This window comes from Meles meles, chromosome 2, assembly GCF_922984935.1.
Source record: "Meles meles chromosome 2, mMelMel3.1 paternal haplotype, whole genome shotgun sequence".
Classification (NCBI taxonomy): Eukaryota; Metazoa; Chordata; class Mammalia; order Carnivora; family Mustelidae; genus Meles; species Meles meles.
This window is the reverse complement of record NC_060067.1, coordinates 175,051,159-175,072,606: the sequence shown is the minus strand read 5'-3', so window position 1 is coordinate 175,072,606 and position 21,448 is coordinate 175,051,159. Positions and strand designations below refer to the sequence as shown.

General features: G+C 41.3%; 1 protein-coding gene across 13 annotated transcripts in view; it reads left to right on the top strand.

Annotated features, from left to right (window-relative positions):
- Nucleotides 1-21,448, top strand: part of TACC1 (transforming acidic coiled-coil containing protein 1) — a 117,312-nt gene that overhangs the window by 58,720 nt on the left and 37,144 nt on the right. The window lies entirely within an intron of this gene.

The following is a 21,448-nucleotide window of genomic DNA, read 5'->3' as shown; positions in this document are numbered from 1 at the left end:
GGAAATGGATCTTTTAAAGGTTAAGCAAGATATTTATGTCAGCTTGTCTTAAGTATTATGGGGAAAAATAAAGCAGTGGAAGGAGAATAGGGTGTATGGGGTGGGGACAGAGATGCTGAAGGGTAATTAGGTGGAGCCTTGCCAATAAGGGAACTTGAGCAAAGCCCTGAGAGGAGATTGAGCGAACAGCTTTGCAAATTCTTAGGGAGAGAACCCTTTCACCAGAGTGAATGGTATCTGCAAAGGCCTGAAGCAGGACCATCCTGGGATGGGGCGAGGCCGGGTGGTGGGAGGGTTTTGAGGACCAGGAAAGAGGCTAGTGTGGCTTGAGTGGAGTGACTAGGGAGGGAACAGTAGGAGCTGAAGTTAGCCGGATAAAGAGAAGTCTGGAACATTTTGTAATGGCTTAAAATGACAGAAATATATTCTCTCACAGATTTGGAGGCTGGAAGTCCAAAATCAAGGTGTCAGCAGAGCCACAGAGCCATGTTCCTTCCAAAGGTTCTAGGGAAGAATCCTTTCTTGTCTCCTCTAGCTTCTGGTGGTTGCTAGTAATTAATTCTTGGTGTTCCTTGGATTGTGGCAGCATAACTTCAGTCTCTGTTTCCATTACATGACAGGCTTTTGCTGTGTGTTTCTGTGCCTTCACATGACATTCTTTTAAGGACACCAGTCAGTGGATATAGGGACCCTCCTAATCCTGTATGACCTCATCTTAACTTGATTACATCTGCAAAGGTACTATTTACAAATAAGGTCACGATCATAGGTATGGGGAGTTAGGAACTCAACATATCTTTTGAGTTGGGAGGGACAGAGGGAAGGGACAGAGGGAGAGGGAGAGAGAGAATCTTAAGCAGGCTCCTCGCCAGCACAGAGCTCCACATAGGGCTTGATCTCACCACCCTGAGATTATGACCTGAGCCGAAATCAAGAGTTGGACGCTTAACCAACTGAGCCACCCAGGCGCCCCTCAACATATCTTCTTGAGGGACACAGTTTAACCCACAGCAGAGGGCTTTGAACAGAGACATCATGCTTTGACATCCCTTTTCAAAGACTAAGTAGTTGCTGTCTGGAGAAGGGACTCTAGCACATATGTCCTTGTTGAGTGCTTTCTCTTTTCCATTATCTGTCACTGTCACCCTATGATGGTGGATAGAGCCAGCTTTCAGTTATTCTCTTAACTAGTTTTTGACCTAATGATGACTTTTTTTCTAGCAGTTACTGTATTTTATGGGTCCGTGACTTCCTCACAGGTTGCTTAGAGAAGTCAGGTGCTCTGTGATAGACTTCATTGTGGAGCTGGAATTATTGGTGAAATGATCCCCGCTTTTTGTGAGCTGATTTTGCTTTGAATCGGGAGCTTTCTACTGCACCTTCCCTGCTGAGAATTTAACCACATCCTCAACTCATCGCGGTTGCTTTTCACCATTGTTTTCGGAAGAGACCGCATGGGAACAGGCAAGTTTATGTCCTGGAGCACTCGAGTGTGCACTGAGCTTTACAGCACAGAAGATGCACTTCTTCATTGCTTCCCTTTTCCTCTCTTAAGATTGGCAGATCAGAAGGGAGATTTGAAAGCCGGAAAGAACTATTTTGAAGCTTTCCCATCAAATTTAAATAATGCTCACCAGACATGTTAAGTAGCTATTTGAAAGTCTCTTTGAATTGCCCTCAGCTTGGGCCGGCCCCTTCCTCACCATTCTGTCAGCTGGTGGTCTGATTCATCTTGACAAATTCTTCGCTAATTGCATAGAGGCCTGTATGGCGCAGGCCCCCAGAGCCGTAGAGACCCAATTGTTTGGTCCTTCCTGTGCCACTGCCTTTTTTTTTTTTTTTTTATGTTTTGGAAACTTCTAGCTTATACTCTATTTCTTACTCTTTCTAAAAGGTTTTCTTTTAGAGAGTCTTGGACCAGGGAAGCTCTATGGAGTAGTAGATCGTGATTGAAGGCCATGTCTTTGGCAGGGGGTGGGGGAAGGGTGTACAATCTGGGAAATTACCACTCCATATTAAGAAGACTTTCAATTTAGGATCTTTAAGTAATAGGATGATTGCATATTAGCCTGGTAGTATCCTGCCTTTGAGAACTTCTGCCCAACTTGTAGAAGGAGACTTAGTCCAGAGTCTTGTTGATGGTCTTGTTATGCATGCCCAGTAAATACAAAAATACTACCAAAGCACAGGTCTGACCAGGAACGGTATCAGTGGACAAAAATTCCACTTCATGTTGAAGTCTTAATTTCTGGGCTTGGATGGTCCTCTTTCTCCTGAAATTGTTAATCGTTTGGCTTCTGATAAAGTTAGTTTTTCATATTTCTGTGGTTTCAGGACGTGGTAGGGCAGCAGGTAGTTTATATAAGACTATATCTTCTGGAGGGATGATTTATGAGTTGTTAGTCAGGGATTGGAGTTAACCTATGTAAAAGATCCTGGTTTTCTATATATAATGGTCCTCCAGTGTATGGGCTGTATCCTATATCCCATACCTGTGGCCCACCAAACTCCATATGATTCTTTGAACACTGGGAAACATTTGAAGTTGATTTTCTACATCTACTTGAAGTTAATTTTCTTTTTCTTTTTTCTTTTTTTATTTTTTAAGATTTTATTTATTTATTTGACAGAGATTACAAGTAGGCAGAGAGGCAGGCAGAGAGAGAGGGGAAAGCAGGCTCCCTGCTGAGCAGAAAGCCAGATGCAGGGCTGGATCCCAGGCCCCTGGGATCATGACCTGAGCTGAAGGTAGAGGCTTTAACCCACTGAGCCACCCAGGTGCCCCTAATTTTCTTTTTATTGGCAGTTTTTTGTGGGGAACTTACAGTATCTGAACTCTGGTGCTTCTGGAGCCAGAGTTATATGCCATTCTAGGAATTAAAAGGTAGATGACGTTTTGGGGATTTTTTTAAGCCACAGATAGAAGCTGGTTTCAGACTAACTGCTAAAATAAAACTTGAACCCAAGGGGCGCCTGGGTGGCTCAGTGGGTTAAAGCCTCTACCTTCGGCTCAGGTCATGATCCCAGGGTCCTGGGATCGAGCCCCTCATGGGGATCGCTGCTCAGAAGGGAGCCTGCTTCCTCCCTTCTCTCTCTCTGCCTGTCTCTCTGCCTGCTTGTGATCTGTCAAATAAATAAATAAAATCTTGGGAAAAAAAAAAAACTTGAACCCAAGAGGTTCCTTGAAAATACTAGAGTAGTGGCTGTAATATTTGGGCTGGTAATTCTGTTTTCTATCTGTCTTCCTCCCCAACAAAGACTATTTAAGCTGCTGCTATTACTGTGCTTTCTCTTTGCCTGGGATTGTATCAGCGAGGAGACATCACCTGTGAGAGGACTTCTGAAGAAGGTTCAATCTCAGGTTCATCTCCCCACCCCCACCCCCGCCTTTTTTTGGTGGACTGTGGTTTTGTCCATCGTTTTAGATTTTAAAAGTGAATGTCCTCTGCTACTAGAAGTCTCCTTACTGCACACAGACCTTCATTTATAGGTTGTTACCTTTTTTTGAGAAAGAAAATCTTAATTCATGCTGAAGCTCTAGTTGGAACTAGTTAAATCTACCCTGTTTGATATGTTAATTAGATGCCTCAGTATTTCAAAGACTTAGGATAGTTCTCCTGAATAGAAGGAAAGATAAACAGGATCGATCTGCTGATATTTACTGCTGGAGGCCTGGGGGGAATGTGAAGTTGTTTGTTGACACACTTTGGTAGTCTAGATCAGGAATCCGGCTGTGGCTCATAGACCAAATGTGGCCTGCTTCCTGCTGTGGCCAATTATTGTTATGCCTGGGAGCTGAGAATTATTTTTACATTTTTAAATGGTTGAAAAAAATTGTGCTGTGTGAAAATTATATGAAATTCAAATTTTAGGCCCCATAAATAAAGTGTTATGGGAATGCAGCCACACTTGCTCATTTAGGTGTTGTCTCATGTGGCTGTTTTTACACTAAATTAGCAAGGTGTTTCTGTTTGTCTTTAGGTAGGCTCCACAACCACTGTGGGGCTCGAACTCACAATCCTGAGATTCAGTCATATGCTCTATCTATTGAGCCAGCCAGGAGCCCCTGAAATAGCAAGGTTGAATACTTGGAACAAAGAATGGCCTGCAAAAGCCTAAAATATTAACTGTTTGGCTCTTGACAAAAATGTTTGCTGACCTAGATCCACACTTAAGACAATTTTGATAAAAATCTAAAGCCTAAGTAATTTGGGATAACTTTATAAAGAAAGCAGCAAGGCAGGGGCCTGGGTGGCTCAGTCGTTAAGCTTCTACCTTAGGTCATGATCTCAGAGTCCTGGGATGTAGCCCCATCAGGTTCCCTGCTCGTGGGAAATCCTGCTTCTTCCTTTCCCACTCCCCTCCTTATGTTCCTTCTCTGGTGCTATCTCTGTCAAATAAATAAATAAAATCTTAAATAAAAGGAAAGCGGCAAGGCTATCCATGATTAATTAATGAGAGGCATGGTGCCAGGTGCCATTAGTGTGGGCCTGTATGGTCAGGTAAGGCTTTAGGGTAAGACTGGTTTAGGCTGACTGTCTATTAGCCTCCCTTGCAAAACACAGATGTCATTGGTCTGTCAGTGTACCTGATTTTCAATTAACTAAAAGATCCAAGGAGTTATGAATAAAGAAAATTAAGAAAGAATGAAGAGAGTTTGGGAATCATTTAATATAAGTACAAATATATAGATCTTAAATTTTTACCCTTTAAGTGTTTCCTAATTGTTTTAATTTAATGGTTTTGATGTCATTTAATGGTTTTAATTGGGTGTTTCAGAATTTATTTGATGGGTGTTGTGGTATACTGTTAGTATATATTGTAGGGTTGAAATGGTATGTTTATTGGATTGTTTCAGACTATGCATATATTAAGACCTAGAATGCAAATCTTGTTAAAACGTGAGCCTTAGGTTTTTGATTCTAAGGCTTTGGGTTACATGTATAAGAAAATAGTATGCAGACATTTTTCACTAAGTATTTATTGAAGTGTTTCAGTCGAATCCATGAGTATGGCTCTCCTAAGAATTTAAACATCCTCTCCCTGTCCCTACCACAGGGATGGCTTTAGTAGAATTTCCTAGAAATAATGGGACTAATAAGGACCCTTAATGTTACCTAGTCTAATAGTTCAACCCCATGGCTCCTTCAACAATACCTGAAACCATCCCAATCTTTTTTATTTTTATTTTTTATTTTTTGATGTAATTGGCTCTTTCACCGTTGAATTTAAATTTTTATGTTCTAGTCCTGTAAGACGTTTAAAGCTTGAAAACTTCAGCAGCATGGTACAATTCTTTTTTTTTCCTCCCAGATACGTTTTTAGGGATCAGGGCCGTGTTTCTTTGTTGCTTTATTTATATCTGTGTAATGAGCCATGTAGAGCTTCTGTCTGGTGTTCTGCCCAAAGAGAAAGTTTTCTTGGGGAAAATAAAAAACTTAGGGGTTCGGAAAAGTCTGCCTGCTGAAAGTAAACATTTTAATAACTACGAAGTATTTTTCTTTCAAAATGAACAGTGAATTCAAGATCTTGAGAAATGTTGTAAGGATTAAAGTCATTTCTGACTTGTACTCCCTGGTTTGGGGCTTACTAGAGTGTCAAACAAAGCGAACTAGCTTACTTTGACAATTTGTGGTGGTTGAAGGCATTGGGTATACGTGTCGGGCTGGGGACAACCCTTCCAAGATGGTGTTGCTGCCATTAAATGTTCCACTTAAAAAGAAATGGATGTGGTCTAAAGCCATTTAAACATTTAGGTGAAAGAGTACTTGTAGTGTCTTTTTCAAGTGGGGAGTAACACCCTTCATAGGAAGTCCTGGCAGCATAAACCGGTTCGTTGCAATCTCCTAACCTCAGGTCAGTGATGGGAAGATCCTGGTTTATCTCCCCAAAACAAAACAGCCGTTTTGGTGGGGATGTGATAAATGAGGGTTGCCGAACGGCCTGAAAACTGTTAGCATTGGGTTTAGGAAGGGATTGTTGCTTGTAAGTTCCGATATCACCCTCACCTTTGCTTGTATGTGAACCTAATGTTATGAGTTAACACAAACATGATCGGATCTCCAGGGGTTAGATTGTTAATGGCCAAGTGGGTATTTCATATTTTCAAATGAAAAAATGTAACCTGGCAGTTCTGTTTGGCAGATAAACATATTTTCTTAGCCAGTCCAGGTACACTCTTTCCCATATCATTGCTAGAAGTATGCCAGTATATTGCTGATCTCCAGCTTTCCCACCATAAGACTCTCCCCTAGCAGACCACCTGGCTTTCTGCGTCAGCTGATATTGAGTGATTGGAAGCAAGTAGGCTTTTTTTTTTTTTTTCTTTTCAGCATCTTACTTGATATTTAGAACATTGATGCTATGAGATAGGATGCATGTGATCTCCATTCCAAAGATTGGGAAATCAAGGCTAGCGTCTTTACTGCTTATAGTAGAGTGGGGTCTTAAATTCAACTTTTAAGATTGCACCTCCAGAGCTTTATGGGACAAATTATACAGCTGATCTCCCCAGGGCATCCGTGATTCTCTCTCTTCACTGATTAAAGAGAAAACTTATCAGAGGAAATAAAGGTTCTTAAAATGTTGCCAGGATAAGAGTGTATGATGGGGAGAGAACATTCTTTAAAGGTACCCTGTTAAGTGAAAGTAACTTAAAAAAAGTTCAATTGGGGATATATATTCCACATTTATTAATTTGGCACGTATAATACATGAAATAAAAAAAATGTACTTCAGGAATTTTGAATATCAGGAGTTAGTAGCAAAATTTAGACACAGAGCCCACAACAGGAAAGAAAAAAAGTATTACCAGGTAAGCAGCTCTGTTGAAAACATTTTGCACCCTTAATGCTTCGCTTCAGCTCATCAGTGAGAAATTAAGAGGAAGGGGACATATTCACTGTAGCTTTTGGTTTCTCTCTCCACCTGTGAGTTGTGTGGGGGTGAGAAGAGGTACGTGCATGGAGACGCTTGCAGCCTCCTGGGACTCTGTACCTATTTTGGGATAGAGGAGTTCCTAAGAGGCCTGTATTAGTTATCTATTGCTGCATAACAAATTACTCTAAAACTTATTAGCAGCTTAGAACAATAAATATTATTTCATGTAGTTTTCATACGCCTGAAATCTGGGGAGCAGCTTAGCTGGGTGGTCTGGCTTAGGGTTACTTGTGAGAAGGCTCAGTGTTGGCTGAGACTGTAGTCATCTAAGAGCTTGACTGAGGCTGGAAGAACTTATCCTCAGGTAGCTCACTCCTGCCTGGCAGGTTCTTTATCATGTGCACGGACCTCTCTGTCTATGAGGTTGCTTGAGTGTTCTTCCGGCATGGCAGCTGACTAGCCATAGAGTGAGTGATCCAAGAGCAAGATGGGAATTGTAATGTCTTTTATGACTTAGCCTCAGAAGTCACAGTTATTTCCACAATATCTTTTTGGTTCCACGGGTCAGTCCAATGGCATGATTGCCAGGAGATGGGATTCATCTCACCTGGTAAATGGCACCCTCACTGGGGGCCATCTTGGAGGCTGACTAGCATAAGACTCTTTTCTATTTCTTAAAAAAAACTTATACCAAAGAGTATGATTTCAAAGACTTCAAACTTTTTTATTATTCTCTTCCCCTGGGGCTTCTTGGCTACCTTACCCACCCCTTCCTTTTGCCCCTTTTCTTAGACTGCAGGAGCAGAAGAGACAAGAGAAATAACATGGCCTTCAACCAGGGTCCCTGACCTGTTGTGGAGGCATCTGATGTGCCTGGTGTTACGGCTGCCGTTGCTCTGTCTGGAGGCTCCTCTCTCTTTTCCTTTATCCTGCATCAGCCCCCAGCTCCTGTGTGGGTGGTTGCTACTTTGTGAGAGAGGCAGTTGGTATTTTGAATTCTCCAGTAATTATTTCTGAAGAGATGTACATTCTGGTTGTTTGGCAGCAATGGGGTGAAGTTACACAATTTCACATCTCTCAGAGGAGTCCCATCTGTTAGCACGTGCTCTTTCTCTCTGCTCCTCCTGCTGCAGGGGTTGAGGATGGAGGAAAAGTCCTACAGGGAGGGCCTTCCACAGTTTCTGTTTGTGGTGGGGGATTTCTAATGTATTTGAAATATAACCTCGAACAAATCCAGATGGCTCTGAAACTCCAGGGCATCTCAGGAGTGAGAAGAGAAGACACATTCATTGTTGAATGGGTTTCTGGGAAGAAGGTTTGGCTGCCTGGTGGTCAGATACTCATGCTTGGTGGGCCCCTCCCTCTTATGAAATTGTGATCTTGGCCTTCAGAGTAGAGTTTGGATCTCTTTAAGTAAAACAGCATAACAGGCTGGTTTGGAGATTTGAAATATTTTCTTTATCCTTAGTATAAGCTTTTTCAGCTTATTAAGTGGCTTTCCAGATTATTCTTTAACTATGGAGTCATATTTTGCAGTAAGCCTCGTCAGGAGTTAGAAGCTTATCTCAGGAGAAATGGCATCTGGCGCCTTGTCTCTTGCAAAAACTACTAAACTTGCCCCTGCCCCCTTCTCTAGCTCCTGAGTAGTGTTTTACTTGGTACTTTTTAATTTTTTTCTTTTTCTGGAGGGTGGGGAAGAGGAAGTTTAGACAATTCGTTTGTTGCTGTCTGGGTTTGTTCAGGGGTGGGTGTGGGTGTGGAGAGGGTGTTGGGTGTTGATGTTTTTTTGCTTTAAGTAGTGACATCTTAAAATTATGGCATAGCTAAGAGGGTGTTCTGCATATTCCTGCCTTGACTCACTTACTTGGAATCCCCTCCTTATTCTCATGCTTCTGGGTGACCGGGGGCCCCAGTGGTTGTCAGGGGAATGTGAGTTCTACAGCCTATACCTTGAGGTTCTACCCAGCGTTCCTAGAAAAGGCCTGCTTGTACTGTTGTCCTCCCGCGGGCAATATAGATCGTGTCCACTTCTACTCCATTTTAAGGCTTGTGCCCTTGACTAAGTGGCTAAGAATGTACCTATATAAAATACATTTCAGCTTTGGGGTAATCAGAGGGACTGACTGGGAATTCAGATGTAAAGCTGAAAAAGAAACAACCCTCGAATTTTGGACACATGCCTAAATGCTAATATGTACCTTATTAACAGTCTCCTCAGGTCAGATCACTTTAGCAGGAAGGGGTTGGCACAAGTGCCAGCATCACACTTATTTCCCTCCTAAAGCTTGGATTCAAACAGGGGAGGTGGGGGTGGGAGGGCAAGACCAAGCCACACATTTGAGGGAGGAGAGCTCTTCAAAGGGAAAGGGTCAAATGAAGAACAAATGTTAATCCTTCACAGCTGTTGGTTTAGAGCTGCACAGCTTTACCACTACTTACATGTACTTTTTCTGTATGTAAAAGATAATCAGTTGAGAAGGAAGTCCTTTATATGTCACACACTGGCCCCGCATGGGGGGGGGGCACCGATGGAATATCAGCTCTGCTTTGGGTGCGCTGGTTCTGCTATGGGGGCTAGGGCCTAAGACCTCCACCGAGCTACCCGGCTTCTGTTTCCCAGGCTTCTTGGCCTCCTTGGCTTCTCCAGGAGTTTTAGCAGCAAAGAGATAGGGGTTTTTTTTGTTTTTTTTTTTAAAGATTTTATTTATTTATTTGACAGACAGAGATCACGAGTAGGCAGAGAGAGAGAGGGAGGGAAGCGGGCTCCCTGCTGAGCAAAGAGCCCTATGCGGATGCGGGACTTGATCCCAGGACTCTGGGATCATGACCTGAGCTGAATGAAGGCAGAGGTTTTAACCCACTGAGCCACTGAGGCGTCCATCAAAGAGATAGTTTTAACAAGGGAATGTGTGAGGGAGGTCTTGAAAGAAGTCAAATGTGAAAAATTAGCATTGAAAAAAACAACTTCTCCTCCCCAAACAAGAACAAAGCTTTGAGCTTGCTCATTGTCTGCCTCTAGGCTGGTTCTTAAATTTTCTGTATCTGTTGTAAGAGAGAGGAGTGATGTCATTTTTTTCACCTTTTTCCGTAAATAGACCCTATCTAGCACATTATAGGCTTCCTCAAGAGAAATTTAAAATCCCAAATTGATGTGATGGTGAGACCTACACCTCTCTGAAATACGTGTCCGTACAAGTGATATATATAAGAGACTATTTAAAGCATTTTCTGAAATGTAAGTCTGTGGTGTAGTAGAACATGTTAGTAGGAACTGGAGGACAGTGCTTCTGCTCTGAGCCTTTGAGCCATATCCTTTTTTAATTTTTTAACAGTTTTATTGAGCTCTAATTCACATGCCATATAATTCACCCATTTTAAGGGTCTAGGATTCAGTGATGTTTAGTATTTAGTATATTAACAGAGTTGTACAACTATTGCCTCCCTCCAATTTTTAGGACATTTCATCACCCCCAAAGAAACTCTGAACCCATTAACATTCCTTTGCCATTCCACCCTCTAGTCCTAGGCATCTGGTAATCTAATTTTGTCCCAGTAGAGTTGCTTATTCTGGACATTTTATATAGCTAGAACTATACAGTCTGTAGTCTTTTGTGACTGCCTCTGTTCGTGTCCATGTTGTAGCATGTATCAGTACTTCATTCGTTTTTATTGTCAGTTAGTACTCCTACATGGATCTGCCATATTTTGTTCAGTTGATGGACATTAAGGTTATTTCCACTTTGGGGCTATTATGATTCATGCTGCTACGAACACTTCCTGTTCAGGTTTATGTGTGGACATGTGTTTTCATTTCTCTTGGGTATATATCTAGTGGAATTGCTGAGTCATATGTTAACTCTATTTCTAACACTTTGAGGAACTGTCAAACTCTATCCCAAAGTGGCTGCACCATTTTACATTCCTACCAAGAGTGTATGAGGGTTTCAGTTTCTCCACATCCTCAGCAACACTTGTTATTTGTCTGTTTGATTTTAGCCATCTTAGTAGGTATGATAAGTGACATCTCCTGGTTTTGATTTGCATTTCCCTAATATCTACCAGTGTTGAGCATCTTTTCTGTACTCGTTGGCTGTTTGTGTATCTTCTTTAGCAAAATGTTTATACAGATTCTTTGCCTACTTTTTAACTGGGTTATTTATTTTTTTTATTTATTTATTTTTTATTTTATTTTATTTTATTTATTTATTTTTTATATTGAGTTGTAAGAGTACTTTAGAGTCCCCTATTAGATATGTGATTGTAAATATTTCTTCCCATTCTCAGGGTTGTCTTTTCACTTTTTAGGGGGGTGGAGGGCAGAAGGAGAGGAAGAGAGAAAATCTTAAGCAGGCTCCATGCCCAACACTGATTTTAGGACCCAAGCTGAAATAAGAGTTGGGCACTTAACTGACTGAGCCACCCAGGAGCCCCTATTTTCACTTTTTTTTTTTTTTTTTTAAGATTCTATATTTTTATTTGACACAGAGAGAGAGAGATTACAAGTAGGCAGAGCAGCTGGCGGGGGGAGGGGGGCAGGCTCCCTGCAGAGCAGAGAGCCCAACATGGGGCTCATCCCAGGACCCTGAGACCATGACCTGAGCCGAGGGCAGAGGCTTAACCCACTAAGCCACCCAGGTGCCCCTCTTTTCACTTTTTTGATGGCATCATTTGATGTGTAAAAGTTTTTAATTTTGATGAAGTTGGGTTTCCTAGTTTTTCTTTTGTCCCTTGACAAAATGTCCGAGAACGCTTTGCCTTTTAACCCACAGTCACAAAGATTTATTCCTATGTTTTCTTCTAAGAGTTTATAGTTTGAGCTCTTACATTTAGGTCTGTGATTGATTCTGAGTTAATTTTTATATATGCTGTGAGGAGATGGTGCAACTTCTTTTTTTTTGCGTGTAGATGTCCAGCTGGTTGCCCCAGCATCATTTGTTAAAGACTGAATTAATTTTGTGCTCTTGTACAAACCTTGTCAGAAGTCAATTGATCATAGATGTAAGGGTTGGATTCTGAACTTTTAATTGTTTTATTGATCTATATACTTTTCCTTATGTTTCTACTACACTGTTTTGATTATGGTAGCTTTGTAGTAAGTTTTGAAATCAGGAAATAAGAGTCCTCTAACTTTGTTTTTTTGATTGTTTTAGTTATTCTGGGTTCTTCACATGTTGAATTTTAGGATCATCTTATTAATTTTTGCAAAGAAGCCAGTTGGGGTTTTCATACAGATTGTATTCAATCTGTAGATAAATTTGGGGAATACTGTCATGTTAACAGTATCAAATTTTCCAGTCCATGAATATAGGATGTCTTTCTATTACTAATATTTTTAATTTCTTCGAATGATGTTTTATAGTTTTTAGAGGACAAGTCATGCCCTTCTTCTGTTATTTTTAAGTGTTTTATTCTTTTTGGTACTATGATAAATAGAATTGTTTTTTTAATTTCTTTTTTGGATTTTTTTATTGCATGTGTATAAAAATACAATTGATTTTTGCACATTGATCTTACATTTTGCAAATTTGCTCAATTCATTTATTAGTTATAATAGTTGCACATTTCATCTGCAAACAGAGGCAGTTTTTACTTTTCCTTTCCAATCTAGATGCCTTTAATTTCTTTTCCTTGCCTAACTGACCTGGCTAGGACTTCTCGTACAGTTTTGAATAGAAATATCAAAAGCTGTTATTCTTTTTTTTTTTTTTAAGATTTTATTTATTTATTTAACACAGAGAGAGATCACAGGCAGAGAAGCAGGCAGAGAGAGAAGGGGAAGCAGGCTTCTCACTGAGCAGAAAGCCCGATATGGGGCTCGATCCCAGGACCCCGAAATCATGACCTGAGCAGAAGGCAGACAGAGGCTTAACCCACTGAGCCACCCAGGTGCCCCAAAAGTTGATATTCTTGTCTTGTTCTTGTTCTTAAGGGGAAAGCATCAATCTTTTTTTTTTTTTTTTAAAAGATTATTTATTTATTTATTTAACAGAGTGAGAGTGAGAGATCACAAGTAGGCAGAGAGGCAGGGGGAAGCAGGCTCCATGCTGAGCAGAGAGCCCGATTCGGGGCTCGATCCCAGGACCCTGGGATCATGACCCGACCCGAAGGCAGAGGCTTTAACCCACTGAGCCACCCAGGCGCCTTGAAAGCATTAATCTTTTTACCATTAAGTAAGACATTAGCTGTAGATTTTCATGACTGTTCTTTATCAAGTTGAGGAAGTTCCCTTCTGTGCATAGTTTGTTTGGTGTTTTTGGTCATGAATGGATGTTGGGTTTTGTCAAATTATTTTTCTGTATAAATTGAGATGATCATGTGGGTTTTGTCTTCCATTCTGTTGCTATGGTATATTACCCAATATGATTTTCAGATGTTAAACCAACCTTGCATTCCTCAGATAAATCCCACTGTTCATGATGCATAATTTTTCTTGTGTGTTGGTGGATTCAGTTCGATAGTATTTTGTTGAGGATTTTTGCTTCTGTTTTCAATAGGAGATATTGGTCTGTAATTTCTTTCTCTCGTGATAGCTTTGGGTTTGGTTTTCAGGGTAATACTGGCCTGATAGAATGAATTAGGAAGTCTTTTCCCCTCATATTTTTCACAAGAGTTTGTGAAGAATTGATATTAACTCTTATTTTTTTTTAAGGTTTTATTTATTTGAGAGAGAGAGAGAGCATGAGCTGGGAGAGGGGCAGAGGGAGAAGCAGATTTCCTGCTGAGCAGGGAGCCCAATGCAGGGCTCGATCCCAGGACCCTGAGATCATGACCTGAGCCAAAGGCAGATGCTAAACCAACTGAGCCAACCAAGCACCCGATATTAATTCTTTAAATATTTGGTAGAATTCACCAATCTGATCCAAGTCTTTGTGTGTGGGGGGGGGGGGGAGTTTTAATTTACCAATTCAGTCTCTATCTGTGTTTTAGATCTATTTAGATTTTCCATTTCCTCTGAAGTCAGATTCAGTAATTAGTGTCTTTCTAGGAATTTGTCTACTTAGATTATCTAAGTTACCTAACTTGTTAAGTTTAAGTGGAATTAATAAGCCCTGCTGTGCCTTTTTCACAGGGTTGATTTGAGGATCCATTTGGGTAATGTTTTGAGGATCAGATAAGTGATGTATTTTTTTGTTGTTGTTCTAAACTCTTAGTTCTAGGGAAACACTACCACTGTCTGCAATTTAGTGTTTATACCATGTTCCTCCTCTGTCAGTTGCATTTCAGGGGATTGATTATTGCCCTTGTTACCAAAGGGATATGAACTAAGTTTGGGTTTGAGGGGGAATTGAAGTGATTTGGGGGCCTATTTCTGCCTATTCCCTGGGGAGTAGTAGAATAAATACATGAGTGCCACATTAGGAAATCAGTTATGGGCTCTGACCCATTCTGCTCTGAGCCAGCACTGAGAACAGCTGTTTACTTTCCTCTCTGAGGAAATGCTAAGCTTGGTCCAGTCGCTGATTTCCTAAGCACTCCTGTAATCCATACCTTAGATGCCCTGTATTTGTTTATCCCACCTCCTCCCAGCTTGCGTCTAAGTCAGTAATGAAAGTTCTCTTAGGGGTGCCTGTCAGTTAAGTGTTCACCTTCAATTTTGGCTCAGGTCATGATCTCAGGGTTGTGAATTGGGCCCCATGTCTGGCTAGTGTGCGGGGCATGGAACCTGCTTAAGATTCTCTCTCTCCCTCTCCTTCTGCTCCCCACTCTCCTGCCCCAAAAAGGGTTCTCTTAAAACACAACTTAGTCAGCTTTTAAAAATAAATAATTATTTCATATAATGCTGTAGAAAGTTCTCTTCTTTTGCTGAGTATGAAGGCAAATTCAAAGAAAGAATCACTCCTTTAGAAAGGGAAGAGAAGTTGGTGATATGAGAAACTGACTCCCTTAAGTCAGAAGTCCAGCAGCGCTGGTGTTTTCTGTATAAAACATGTGATGTGGCGACCATATGAGAAGGTGGTAAGTTTTCCCCTCGCTGTTCAGCACGTGATTGTTCTCTGAAGGGGCTTTGAGTGTGGCTCTTGTTTCCTTAACTGGATTATCAGCCCCATGCACTTATTTTGTGGTCTCTTTATGGCTAGTACAGTGTATGCTGCAGGTCATGAGGGCCTTTTCATGGTTGGTTAGATGATTATCTTAGAAAATATTTTGTGATTTGATTTTAGGGCTTCAAGTCCTCATGAAGCATATGGTTTAAATTAATTAGGGAGTGGTGACATTGAACATCTGGTTTGGATCTTTAGAATATCTTAGTACTGTGGCTTATAGTCAGTTGCTGTTGTACATTTATAAAACTTCACTGTCATTGCTGGGCCTTCCAAGTTTGTGTTATTTTCTGCATATCTTTTATGTGGCCCTGAATACCAAAGACCCACATTTTGGGCTCGAGTACAGAAATTCAGGCCAGGGTCTTGGTAACCAGGGATTCTACTCTATAGTTGTATAGATTGAGGTTTCCCAATTATAAGATATATTACAACATGGGACATTGTACAACTGTGGGATTATCTCCACCAGTGAGGATAGACTAGAGCAGTAGGTGGGAATAGTTCCTTGTATTTAAGATGTGTATCCCAACATGGCCATATGAATTCTTCATCTCACTACTGAGCACTCAGATGCATAGCACTCGTACTTTATTCCTAGAGATTGTCCCTCTGCTTCCTGACTCTCAGATGCCCACCCTCAGTGGATCTGAAAGCATAATTAATATATTTGTGTCACACCATAGCATTTGAACCCCCATCCCGGACCCTTTCTTCCTTGGCTTGTGATCCCACTTGGAGTTTCCCATGAATGAAGAAAAACTAGATAATGGAAATAGCTCTGGAATTAATTGGGGGACTATCTACACGACTGAGCCATGGCCTGCCTGTGCACCAAACTAGAATCCAGCTGCCATCACCTCTCTCCCTCCACCTTCCTTTGTGTAACCTTGTGCATGAGTGTGTGTGTGTGTGTGTGTGTGTGTGTGTGTGTGTGTTAACCGTTCTGAGCCATGATTTCTTCATCTGTGAGATGGGATTTAAAAAATAGGCCACAGATTGTTGTGAGAAATAAAGTAATATACCTAGAGAGTCAAGCAGTTACAACAATATTGTAATTAAGAAAAAATTTTTAGGACACTTCAAAAATAGCCTTTTACAATGAATTCCACCCTTCTGTCTTGGGAGGAGAAGGAGAGGGGAGCTAGTTGGGGTTGGAAATAGGAATCCTTTGGGGAAATGGAGACAAAAGAGAAATGGGTAAAAGGGGATTAAGTTTGGGTAAGAAGAAATTTTTGTGCTTAAAAAAGGATTCTAAGCTTCAAAATATAAGTTTTATGTCTTTATATGTTTAAAATGAATAACCATTTAACTGTTTCTTCAAACACTGTTTTTCCCCTTTCTTTTTCCATATAAATGTGTCTCAGAGATCCTATCCTGTTAGCACATACAGATCTACTTTTTGACTTAACACCCAATGGTATTTTGGTATAATGTTGCATATTTAGTGATCTTTCAGTCCTTTATGATACCTTATAATTGCCCCAAATCAATGTGGATTCTGATAGGTATTGTTTAATACTCTTAAAGATCCCACCATAGACTTAACCACGAAATGTATGAGAGTGCCTACTGGCCCCCTTATCTAGCAGCTGTTACTGGGTATCGTCAATATTTTAATTTTTACAAATTGGATGGGTTGAAAATGGTATCCAGCTTATTAATTTGTGAAAGTGAGCACATTTTTCGAAAAAGTTTTGGCCATTTAAAAAAAAATTGCTTGCTTGCTTGTAGCCATTATCATATAGAACTTACTCTTAATCTCAGTGGTTCAGTGGAAAGCACCAGGGATGGTGGATTTTTTGTTGTTGTTGTTTTTGTTGTGTTTTGGTTTTTAGTGGGGAATGGGGAGGAGGATTTATGGTCTGGTTGCTCACCAAAACTGCTTGCTGCTTCCCATTCGGAGATTCCTTAAGACAGGAGATTCTGTCTGTGTGTTCTCTTTAATCCTCCTTTTAATTGTGTAAGTTTTTGTTTGTAAAATGCTCAGTCACCATGCCTGACACTGTAGTCAGTGCTGCTTCCTCCTTTTTCGTCCCTCTCATTGTTTCTTGCAGGACGCCAGGCCTTGTGGGGGGCCGCTTCTTTGCTGTCTACCCAGGCTTCATAACACCTGACCTCCAAATGCCGCCAGCCAAGGCCAGGGTCACTGGGCAGGCTAGTGGTGTGCGTCCCCTTCAAATCAATGTTCTCTTAATACTTATTAGAGAAGAGCTCCATGTAAGTCTGCAGACTGAGGCCAAATTTTGGGTGTCTCTTGACTTTATGCTGCACTCTGCACAATAAAACCTGGACCACCGTCCAGAGAAAGAAAATATTTACTCAAGTTTGTTCCTGGGGTTTGATTCTCTTTCCCAGGATAATCTGCCCAGTCTCCCTTCCTGCCACACCTGGGTACTGGCGAGACCATTTCCACCCACTCCCACTTGATGTTTAATGTCTCTTCAGTCCAGGGAAGGGACTTAATGGCCCTTTAATGTCTCATCATCCAGTCTTGATGTCAACATGAATGAAGTAAGGGGACTGAATTGGGTTTAAGCAAAACCTATTTGAATTTGTGTTTTAGTGAATGTTCCCTCAAAGATTTAGTCCACACTTTAAAGTGCTTAGAAGAGCACTTGCAACACATACCTTTTGAACGTTCTCAGAGGTGACAAGCTTTATTCTTAGATGTTAAGGTTTTTTTCCTTCAGTAGCTGAAGAGTTTTTAAACCTCACTGTAGTGATTGAAGGTGAATTAAAGTTATGACTATAAAGTAATGAGAGGAGCCCTTTTGAGGACCCTAAAAGTGGTTCAGAAATAACAGTCTTCAAGAGCAGTGATTCCTAAATGCCAGGCTGTGAAGAAGGCTTTGGATTTTCTCCCCTGGAGAATTCTCTGACGTCATTTTTCTTTGCGTTTCAGAGGCTTTGTGGACCCTCTGAAAATTTATCTGTGAACCCTTCCTGACTTTCTATAAAGGTTGTTCATTTTCATGTATTGGTTCTCAGATTTTGTTTTAAGGCCTTAGAGTCAGCCCTTCTATCTTCAACTTGGATGTGAGAGAGTGAATTTTGAGGTTAGAAGGAGGCCAGTGTATATGTCTGTGTGATACAGGAGGCCTGTTCAAATTTTGGCAGCTTCTTCACTTTACATGTCAGGTATTTGGGAATGCAGAGAAGGGACTTTCTGTAGCTAAGGGAGAGGAACTTATGGGCAGATCTAAAAAGAGCTTCCAAACGGTGTTTCACCAAAAAATTAAAATCTGAGGGGGGAAAAGGCAAGCTTATTTGAGAATAATGTCAAACCAGAAGTGTTTAATATACACTGTTTTCCAAATGGTTCTGTTCTGTCTCCTCTTAAATGGGATTGTACATATGAAAGCACCTAGCCGAGTAGGTTCTCCATGGATCTTAGTGAATATGCTTCTCAGCTTCAAAAACACTTCTTCTTAATAGCATTTCCCTTCTTCTGAGGCTTTCAAGCTTTTCCATAAACTTGTCTTCTAACTCAGTATATCTTCAACATGTGGAGTGCAAACCACAATGTCTGAAGACTGTTACCTTGTCTTCAAAATTTCGGTATTCTGTGCCTTTTCTTTTGAAAAATACTAGAAAGTGGAGGGAAAATCTTTTACATTAGAATAGTCTATAGCTGAATAAGGATAAGAATGTCTATGCTTTAAAGCACCCCTGGGCGATTCACACAGCCTTTTAGATTTAGGTGAGGCTGATAATTGAAAGGAAGGGTTGTGTTAACAGCAACAAATTTGGCAGAAGTGGAAATGTTGGTCTATTTTTGGATTTCCTCTGTTTGCTTTGCATTCATCTACTGATCTAATCTCTCACCGCCTGTGTTCAGGAAACTGCCAGGCAATGCTGTGCTTGTTGGAATCGTCGAGACTCATCAGACTTATTTCAGGGAGAGAGCATTTCAGCACCCTGGAGGAAGATTTTTAAGGAATACAGGGTTTTTGTAAGAATAGAAGGATGAATAGAGGTCAGGCAGTTTCCTAACCATGTTTCCGAATGAAAAGCAAGCATGGACAGCTGTGGCTGAAACTCTTTTTTTTTTTTTTTTAAGGTTTTATTTATTTATTTGACCGAGAGAGATCACAAGTAGATAGAGAGGCAGAGAGAGAGAGAGAGGGAAGCAGGCTCCCTGCTGAGCAGAGAGCCGGATGTGGGACTCGATCCCAGCACCCTGGGATCATGACCTGAGCCGAAGGCAGCCTGTGGCTGAAACTCTTAACTGATGAAGATTGAGAACTGGAGCCTGTTGGGAGAGGCATTGTACTTCTGTGCTGTGGTACTTGAAGTTTAGGTTCTGTTTTCGGGCATCACTAGGTGTGTAGGCTCAGCTGGTACTGGGATACTTGGTGGATTCAGATTCAGTAAGGTTCAGATCTTACTCAGACACATCTTTTTGAGTTCTGTGGTTTGTTTTCTTGTTTTACATTCTCGCAACTCCCAAAGCTAACATTAATAAGTCCGTGAGCAGTCCTTTTCCACCTGCTGTGTCCCACCCGGAAGAACTTTCTAGTGGGGACTGAAGATACTGGACCAAGGTGGGGTCCTCAGTGACTGGGTGCATGACTGGGCATGTTAATTTGCCTGGCACCTGCGTGGTATCTTCTTGGCAGAGTTCCTCCACCTGTCTACTCAGGCTGAATTCAGATGAGGAGCTTTGCTTTCCTTCGCAGTCCCACAGTCCTACGGGTGGGTGACAAGCTTTATCATGCAGCCCACAAAGCTCCTTAATCCCTAGAGCTGTAGGGATGGGGCTGGGCCAGGCAGCCTTAGAACTTCTGTTTTAACATTGAGATCCTGCTCCTTTGTCATTCCTCCTCCTCTAGCTTTCAGGCATGCTCCCTCTTGTTGGCAAAAGCAGCTGGTGGAGATGGGGACATGGGGGGTGGTCTAGAAGGAGTGCACAGATGTGGGGAAAGTTGGGAAGGCCCTGCCCTTTTCTAATAGAGAAGATTAGGGCAAAAACCAAAAGCTAGGAGAGAGGTAAGTGAAAGGTGGCTCTTAGAGGTTTCCCTTTGGTCTTTTGGGAGGCGTGGGGTTGATGGTGAGGTTCTAAGAAGTGGGCAGGTATTGGTCACACTACTCTCCTGTCTGTAGCCTCACCCTCCCCTCACGTTCTCTCAAGCCTGTAGAAAGGACAGAGGCCTGAGGGTGTGGAGACCCAGGGATCCCAGGAGGGAGACTGATGGTGAATATTTACAAGTCAATGGCAAGGAGAAGACATTAGGAGAGAAAAGAAACAGATTTTTATTGTGATCAGCTCCCAACATCACACAGAAAAGTAGAACTTCCATATGATGAAACAATTATCAAGATTTTCTCAAACTTGCTTCCAACATTCCCTTTTCTCCCCTTTTCTTTTGTTGCCTAAATATCTTTAAAGCAAATTCCAGGAATCATGTCATACATGTTTCAGTATGTATCCGTAAAACATTTTTGGACAATTTTATATAAAACTATGATGCCATTATTAATAATACTACTTTTAGTTCATAACGATGGTTAAAACTAAGTTTTTAAAATTTGGGACATAATTGACCTTAATTTCAGGTGTATAACATAATGATTTAATATTTCTATATTTTGCAAAGTGATCACCACCATAAGTCTGTTATGCCCGTTTTCGTGTCCGAGAGACCACCAAGGAGCCAGGCACTGATGCAGTTACACGAGGGTTTATTTTGACAAGCTTAAGCTTGGGCCCAAGTATACCCAGCACAGCGGAGTAGGGACTTGGACCCCAAGGTGACATGCTTAAGCTTTGGTCCAAGTATACCCGACGCAACGGAGTAGGGACTTGGACCCCGAACCAGATTACAGTTAGAGTTTTTAAAGGCAGGGTTAAGGGTGGACTCGTCGGTGGGTGAAGACAAAGGGGATTATGGATGATGTAAGTCTCCAAGGACTTTTGGAAGCAAGGTCTCCAGGACCTTGAGGGGCTAGCTATTATTGGGAGAAAGGTTATTTATTACCAATAATAAAAATCTTCTCGTGAGACCCTTTAGATGTATATCAGTGGGCCATATGCTGGGAATGATTCTCGACACTATCTTGGAGGTTTAGAGATAAAGTTTCCTAAAGGAATTGTTAAAGTAGACTTACAGGATCCTGGTCAGACCTGTTGGGGTAGGGGGTCGGTCAGGCTAGGATTGTCCTTAGCAAAAACCTCAAGGTGAGGGCAGTTAAGTCCCCAGGGGAGAGCCACTCTGTCTGTTTCAAGGGCTTGTCAGTAGGTAAGGAATTTTAATGATTTTCTTCTGCCTCTGTTTCCCACATCAGCTAAACTTGAGGTGGAATGGCCTTAATTTTCTCGGCCTCCACAAGTCCAGTTAACATCTGTCACCACACATAGTTTCAAGTTTATTTTCTTATGATGAGAACTTTTAAGATCTCTCTTAGCAGCTTTCAAATATGCATACCATGCTATTAACTGTAGTCACCATACCGTACATTACAACCCCATGACTTACGCATATTATAAATGGAAGCTTGTATCTTTTGACCCATTTTGCTCACCT